Below are 8,799 nucleotides of genomic sequence, written 5' to 3'. Positions count from 1 at the left end.
ATATGGATGCTTCTGAGAGTTGAGTTGGACATAGTAATAATAACACTAGGATTAGTACATTAGGCAGAAACTGAGATTCTACTGGGCAAGCCAGGACATATGTTTAATCTAACTATAACCCATCCATAGCAAGCAGTATCATTTTGGGGGAGCTCTAGACTCAAACAATACCTGATATATTCTCACGAGGATAAAAGGTGCAGCATAGGGAATATACTCAATGGTATTACAATAGTGTTGTGTGCTGACAGATGGTAGCTATGTTTGTGGTGAACATAGCATAACCTATAGACTTATAGAATCACTATGTTGTTTACCTGAACCTAATGTAATATTGTATGTCAACTACACTTCAGTTTTTAAAAAGTGGTTAGCTGCTGTTATTTATGGACAGTCTAAGTGGGAAGAACTGTTTTGACCCCTAGGAAAACAATTTTCTCCAAATGAGGTACTCGTTCAGCCATGATACCTACCATCTATTCTAGCAACTCCAACTATAGAATCAAGGGGGGAAAACCAACAACTATGATCCCAAGAATCCTAGGCCATTTTTTTCTGGTGTCATGGACTTGTTGCTTCAATTTCAATCTTTTCCCTTTTCCCTTACAGCTGCCGAGAACTACCCTTGAGGGGACCCATGATGAGTCATAATCTTTCTGAAGCTGTTGTTTTTAGTTTCCTCAGAATTCCACCTGTATGCTGTGAATCCCACTCTAGCCCAAGTCTCTCTCTTGAATTCCACACTAATATTCCCAGTTATCTTGAATATACACATCCAAATTTCCAACCCATTCTTTAACCTCTATGTACCCAAAGTGAACCCCATATTTCCAGTTTCACCTATACCATCCAACTTTTCCTAGCATATGTTTCTAACCTGTGTATGACACAATTAAATCACCCAGCAGCTCACCTCAGAGTAATCCTAGATTCCTCTTTCCTATACTCTTCTTGGTCAACCCAAACCCAGTCCACTGACTCTTCCCCCAAAATAGCTTTTAAGTGGGTATTCCATCTGAATTCTTACTGTCCAGGTTTTGACTATCATCAAATCTCACTTCTTTGCTGAGAAGTCTTATTTGTTGGTCTTTATACGTCTGGTTCCAGCACTGCTCACTCTGCCTACAAACTTGTCTTTATTGTTTTAACATTCAGATATGACCACAATTTTTCCATGCTCAAAATCCTTCAATGACACCTGCTAAAGGGTAAAATGTGAAATAATTTTCATCTCATAGAAATATCCTTGGGATCAGTTCTCTATGTGTCAATCCTAATTTTTCTCAATCGTTTTCACATTACACTGCATCAGATACTTGTTGTGTACTATGTCAGATCTCCTCAACCCTCACCTCTTATTCCAGAGGTGTTACCATGACCAGTTTTATATAGAACTTGACTAGTTTCACTCAGGTGCATCCAGAAAGTGCCTCACCTTGTGCTCAAGCCACATAGCTCTTCCTTCCCTGGGGCATATCTGTCATCAAAACATGGGGCTCCCTGAGAAAGCCTCCCATTATCAGGGATGTAGCCCCAAAGTGTGGGATATTCATACACATGGAACTACCTTGATGTACAGAGGATAGAAGCCTGTGCCAAAATTTCAGAGAGATATTTTATAAGCCTCTTTCCACTGCCAGTCATGAAGGTTTCAGATTGTTCCACCTGTGCCAATGGCCAGTGCAACAATTCATGTTAATTTATTTTTCTCTTTTCCTTTTTTGGTCCTTCTTTCCATAATTCTTGATACATGAGATTACTTCCCAAATAGATTATTTTTATGTAAGTCTTTGAATGAGGATTTATTTTCAAAGAAATATGAAAGACTTAGTAGTTACTAAGAAAGTTCTTATAAAGCAAACCTCTGTGATGAGATTTTGAAGCTGAATCACTCATACATAAGAAAGAAATAAAACTCTAATTACTTGTGGGAAGTGGGCGGTGATAATATTTGGCATGCAGTAACATAATTATTAAGATTATCACATGTGGTAGATTGTGATGAAGTATGGGTAGAAGGAACATTGGGCTAAAGGGGCCCAGTCGGTTGAGCATCTGACTTGGGCTCAGTCGGTTGAGCATCTGACTTGGGCTCAGGTCACTATCTCGCGGTCCGTGAGTTCGAGCCCCGTGTCGGGCTCTGTGCTGACTGCTCAGAGCCTGGAGCCTGTTTCAGATTCTGTGTCTCCCTCTCTCTCTGACCCTCCCCTGTTCATGCTCTCTCTCTGTCTCAAAAATAAATAAACGTTAAAAAAAATTAAAAAAAAAAAAAGAAGAAGGAACATTGGGCTATAGAGTAGTTGAAGCATTGCCTAGAGCTTTCTAAATCATAAAGATTCCTTTCTGTATTACACTGCATTGGATACTTTTGTGTAGCTGGACCTTGAGATCATGAATAGCCAGAAATATAAATACTCCCATAGGAGACATGTGAGCCAGAACCAGCGGATGAGAAATAAACTCCACAAAGGTTCAGAGTACTGACATATTAATGAATATTTTGGTGTTGGTATGTTATATGGACAATACTTTAAAAGGACAGCTGCCACACCATAGACCCAGTCATGGGTATTCCTAAATGAGATTGAGTAAAATGCTTGGTTTGTTTACTTTGTATGGATGGAGAAATGACTTGAAGTATGGATATGTATTAATTCATAGCTATTAGAAAATAGCTTGCCTATTGGTCATCAACAGAGAATGAGTAAGATAAGATGGGCAAAAAGGAATTCTTCATAATATTCATTGATTCATACAGATAGACCTCTGGTAGTAGACTCAAACCATGAGAAGAGCATAAACCAAAGAAGAGACACCTAATAATAATTGGAGAAGATGACAGCTAGCTCCATTTTCTGCTTGGGGATGACACAATGGGCTCATGAATTAAGTGGCCATGGTGGCAGAGATAAAGTCTATATGTACAGACTCAATAACATGAGATGCCTTTCCCAAAAGCTGATCTGGATACCTCTGTATCTGCAAGCGTCATAGACCAATGCTGAGCCTTTTTAATGGTACTTTAACTCAATGAATCCAGCCAGTGTCTTGGTGATTGGCTGATTACATCAAACCTCTTTTGATGACTTTTCTTTGCTGGAGTTGTTAAATGGAAGCATATGGGTTGCCTTATATCTCTTCAATACTGTAAGTAGCACCCACAATTTGGAGCCTTATAGAATTCCTGAAATATCATTATAACCATGAGATCTACTTGAATTATTATATACCCAGTCATCGGGAAGTAAGTAGCTTAATAGTGGAAAAGTCTATTAAAAACTCAAGTAATATGTTAGATAAATAATATTGACCCTAAGATTTTAAATGTACTGAGTCAATGGTTAAAAGATGGTGCTGGGTCCCCAGTGCATAGAATGCATGGATTCAGGAAGCAAGAGGTTTACAGAAAATTATGCACTCTGATCATCATTCTCTGAGTGGTTTTACAGGTTTACCAACCTGTAAAATTTGTTCTTAAGCTCTGCTGGACCCAAGGCCCTATTTTCCTAAAGAGTTTACCTCCACAGGAAGGGTTCCACTCTATTTGAAGCTAGGACTACCACTTTGTCACTCCAGATTCTTAATATTAGTGGGCCAGCAAACAAGGAATGATTACAGTACTAGTGTGGGTAATTGATCATTATCGCCATGAGGAGCTAGGGTTGCTGCTATAAGTTGAAGTATAGCCAGGGAATTACTTGGAAATGTCCTACTTGTTCTCTACACACTGAAAGCAATGACTGGGCAAGTATAACAACAATGAGTCCAAAACCCTCAGGATTGCAGGCGCAGGCCATCTTTCTAGGTAAGCAGCCTAGACCACAGGAAAGACTACTAGACCAGCCAAAGTGCTGGATAAGGATGAAAACAATATTAAATAGTGCATTAGTCCTCTCAGGTACCCGTGACAAAACACCATAGACTGGTTGCTTAAATGGCAGAAATTTACTTCTCAAAGTTCTGGAAACTGGAAGTCCAAGATTAAGGTGTTAGCCCACTTGGTTCCTTGTGAGAGCTCTCTTCCTGACTTGCAGGTGGCATCCTTCCTACTGTGTGTTCATGTGGTCTTGCCCTTAATTGCCTGCTAAAATCTCTATCTCCAAATACCATCATGTTGGGGCTTAAGGCTTCAATGTATGAATTTTGGGGGGGACCCAAACATACAGTCCCCAGCACAGTGTAAGAGTAAGAGAATACATTTGAAGTATGGGATTCAGGAGAGTTAAAGTAGCAGGGACGGAGGCTGGTTCCACTAATTCACTTTTAATAACTGGCTTCTACTTTAGAGGGGGCTTTGCAATGGATTGACTAATGGAAGACCCAAGTATAAGAGGTGGATGGCGCTGCAGATGGATGGTGTCGGATATATCTTGCGCACCACTTCAAATCCTCTTAGAACAGTTATGAGACACATTTCATAAGCTGCCAGTAATGACTCTCAGGCCCGAGCCACAGTTGCCTGTATCAGGGCCTACTAGACAATGCAAACTGGCAGTTTATTTTCTTTTTCTATGTTGCTTTCCCGTGTCCATCACATTTTCTTTTTGATATTGTTTTCTAAATAAACTATATTCACTAAAACATCTGTCTTAGGAACTTTTTTGGGGGAAACTTTTACTAAGACATCTACTTTAAACAACACTACCAAAATAATTACAGCACCTAGGGAAGCGATGGGTACAGGGTACAGACCCAATAAGTATTTATGTGATAAATGCTGGTGCCTGGACATGCCATGTTCTTTCTGTATCTTTGGCTCTGCCTGGCTCTTTGCTCAGCAACTTATTTTCTGTCCTAAGCACTTCCATCAGATTTATCACCTATAAAACTCCTACCCATTTGTCAAATCTTAATTTGTTTGCAAGTCTATGATGTAAACTCCCTTCAGTTCCTATAGGAAACATAATGCAATTTGTTCATCAAACAGCTTGATTTCTGCAGATACTGGAAGAACACCTTTCCCAGTCAGCATTGTATGTCTGTTGAACAATGTGACTGAGTTCTAGCCAGGGAAATGTGGGCCGAGGTGATATAAGTGATTTACAACCCTAGCCATAAAACAATTTGCATGATTTTCCATTCTCCATATATTTCTGTCCATACATTGGAAATGAAGGATAGAATTTGGCCAAACTATAAGCTGGAAGCATCTTGGTTCCTGGTTCATCACTTGGAGGAGAGTTGCCTAGAAATATCCCCACTCTTCATTAGACTTTACTTTTGGGTGAAAAATAAACTTTCTTCATATTAAGCCACTGACATGTCAGGCTTTATTTCTACTTCAGCATAGCCTAACATATCATAACTAATACATTCCAAACAGAATGTAACTATATTAAATAAATACTTAATTCTAATTGTTTCATTTCATTTCCATCCATTTAATGCAACATCTTTGGGTTCTCTAATGCTGGTATGATACTACATACTTACCGATTAGATGAATGGATGGAGAAGGGCATGTAGACTTATTCTGTAAGATTCTAGGACAAAAATGTTTAGAAATCATTGAGAGATGTCTTTTGATTGGCTAGGAAAAATAAATTTTTTAAAAAATGTAGCCATGGAGCAATGGTATAGGGCTGCTTATAGAAATGATGAGAAATTTATCACCAGGGGGGCTTAGTTGGCCTAGAATTTAAAGACCAGTTGTCCAGGGGCACCTGAGTGGCTTAGTTGGTTAAGCATCCAGCTCTTGATTTCAGTTCAGGTCATGATCTCACAGTTTGGTTCATGGGATCAAGCCCCTCTGTGGGCTCTGTGCTCACAGCAGGAGGCTGCTTAGGATTCTCTCTCTCTCTCTCTCTCTCTCTCTCCCTCTCTCACTGCTCCTCCCTCACTCATGTTCTCTCCCTCTCTCTCTTTCTCAAAATAAATAAATAAACATTAAAGAAATAAAGACCAGGGCACCTGGGTGGCTCAGTCAGTTAAGCGTCTGACTCTGTTTGGGCTCAGGTCAAGATCTCACAGCTTCATGGGTTCAAGCCCAGCATTAGGCTCTGCGCTGACAGTGCAGAGCTTGCTTGGGCTTCTCTCTCTCCTTCTGTCTCTCTGCCCCTCCCCGCCTCATGCTGTCTCTCTCTCAAAATAAATGGACAAACTTAAATAACTAACTAACTAAATAAATAAATAAATAAATACCAATTGTCCAAACTGCTAAACTTATTAGTGAAGTAATTAAGTCTATGGAAGTCAAAGAACTTGCCCAAAGCATATTAGCAAAATTGAATATCCTGTTTCTGACACCTGTATTTTATTAATCAAAATCCAGAGAGACTGAGTAACCACAATACCAAATATATACCAGATTTGAGCTCAAATCTGGATGATTTACTAATTATGTATCTTTAGGTTAATTACTTAATCTGGTTCAGGAAGGATTTCTCATTTATAAAAATGGGATATGATACCTTGATAGATTTTTATGAGATTATGTTAAATACTGAGCCTGGTACAAGGTTGCAATTATTATTATTATATTTATTATGATTTTTTGTAATGACAAAAAAATGAACATTTCTTATTCATATCTATTATTTACATTTTACCACGATGATACTAAATAAATTTCAGCTATATTCTAGATCAGAGAATTTTTGGTCTCTAAATTGAGAACATGAATCCTCTGGAAAAATGCAGTTTAAGACTTAAACAATTGAATTTGAAGTGAGTTGTGGAACACAATGATAGTTTTTCAAACTGGGACTCTCTGGAAAGACATTTTTGTAACATGTGTGACTTCAATTAATTGCAAGCAGTGAGTGGAAGAGGCATAGCAAAAAGTAATCTGGGAACTCAGACAACTGTGAAGGCTGGAAAGTCCCGGAATACAATGCCCCTCCTTACATTCTTAGATCCCATATTTTGAGGTACTATTCTTCAGTCACGATTCCCATGAAAATGAGTAATTTATTAAGTGTAATACTATAGGACCAAGGAAGGAATAACTTGATAAAATCATTATCCAAAGAGTATATTATATATATTTTGCCTTTAGGATTCAGTTTGTGCTTACATTTGGGGTCCCTGAGAGCTCAAAGGTTTGCATTTATTTAAAGAGAGCCTTCTAGAGAATAGTCAGTGGGATGATCACTCTAGGAACCTGGCCTCCTAGAACTGTTCAGGACCCTGGTGAGTTTCCCATGGGAGGCACTGAGACAAGTATGTGTGGTGGCCTACATTCTGGCACATCTGGGATTCTAGGCAATGAATCCTGGCTGTGCCTCCTAATATCTTTGTAAACTTGAGAAATTTACTTAAATCTTCAGAGCTTCAGTTTCCTCATGTGCAATATAAGGATGATGATGCCTTCCACCATCAAATTGTGGTAATAATTGAAAGAGAATGAATATACATATAGGATCTAGCACAGTACCTGGCACTTAATAGGTACTCAGTAACAATTTCTCCCTCCCCCCCATGCCATTCCATTCCATTCCATTCCATTCCATTCGAATTAAGCAAGGGTAAAAAGAGATGGCCTTAATGAACAAGTCCAATTTAAAAAAATCATTAAGGGGCACCTGTGTGACTCAGTCAGTTGAGCATCTGACTCTTGATCTCAGCTCACCCCTTGATCTCAGGGTCGTGAGTTCAAGCCCTGTTGTGGGCCCGGTTTAAGTAGGGCAGACAGACAAATGGACTAATACAAAATAAACTAATAAAATAAAAAATTCATTGAGTACCAGCTTAGGATTCTTGAACACAAACATACACTGTTCAGTTTCTTCCTTTAGGCAGACCATGCCTTTCATACCTTGATACATGTTTCTGCCAACATTTACCCATAAAATCCACCTTTGAGATTCTTTCTGATAAAACCCTACAGATACAGACAGGTGAGGGAGGGAGGACAGGACCACTGACTCAGATCCCCTGTACAAATCTCTTCCTGTTGGGAAAGAATTCTGTGCGAAGTTAAAATAAATCCTACAGAAGTGACAGATTCATGGGGCACAGTGCAAATGGGGGTCTGTTTTTTCTTTCCTCTTCTGTTTCTCTGGGAAGCTGGGTAAATCACCTTTGATCTGCTAATCCTCGGATTAGGGATTAAACTCACTTCAAGAAGACTGCTTTGGCTTCTGATGGTTGTAACGCAGTTTAACAACTTACTCAAAAATGAAGCCAAGAAAGCTTAGCTTTTAATGCTGTCTTTATTAAAGTTAATAATAATAACTAATCCTAGAACACATAGTATGTGCCAGGGAGTTATCTACTCCTCACAACCACTTACCATACAGGCATCCTATCATCCTACCTGTTACAAATGAAGAAACTGAGGCACACAAAAGCCTCAGTGACATGTCTGAGAACACATTACTAGGGAGTGGTCGAGGACAGAATCTGAATCCAAGAAAGGTGGGTCCAGAGACTTTGAGTTTAACCATTATGCCCTACTGCTGAGTTCATGTAGCAGCTCTTAATTAAAAGGCAATGCCTCTCAAAATATGCTGCATTCTTTTGAGGAATTTTTGTTGCATATTTTACTTCCAGCAAAGTCCTATTTGGCTCGACAGAGAATAAACGTTGGCAGTTATGTCACAAGATGCTGGCTTTATTCAAATAAAACATTTCTCTTCTATAGTGATACATTTTCTTCTACATGTTTTTTTTTTTTTTTTTAAAACCTAAATAAAACCCAAAGAAGATGTCCTCTACGTGAGGCATGAGTACAATAGTCTGCACAGGGCAATCCACAAAGAAAACACCTGAGCACCTATTTATTCTATCATTTGTTTAAATGTTCCATTGTTACTGTCTTTTAATAAATAATATTTATTGTTACAGTAGTCCTTCTGA

This window comes from Puma concolor, chromosome F2 (genome assembly GCF_028749965.1).
Source record: "Puma concolor isolate L17-30 chromosome F2, mPumCon1.1.hap2, whole genome shotgun sequence".
In the NCBI taxonomy this organism is placed as follows: domain Eukaryota; kingdom Metazoa; phylum Chordata; class Mammalia; order Carnivora; family Felidae; genus Puma; species Puma concolor.
This window is presented reverse-complemented; position numbering follows the sequence as displayed.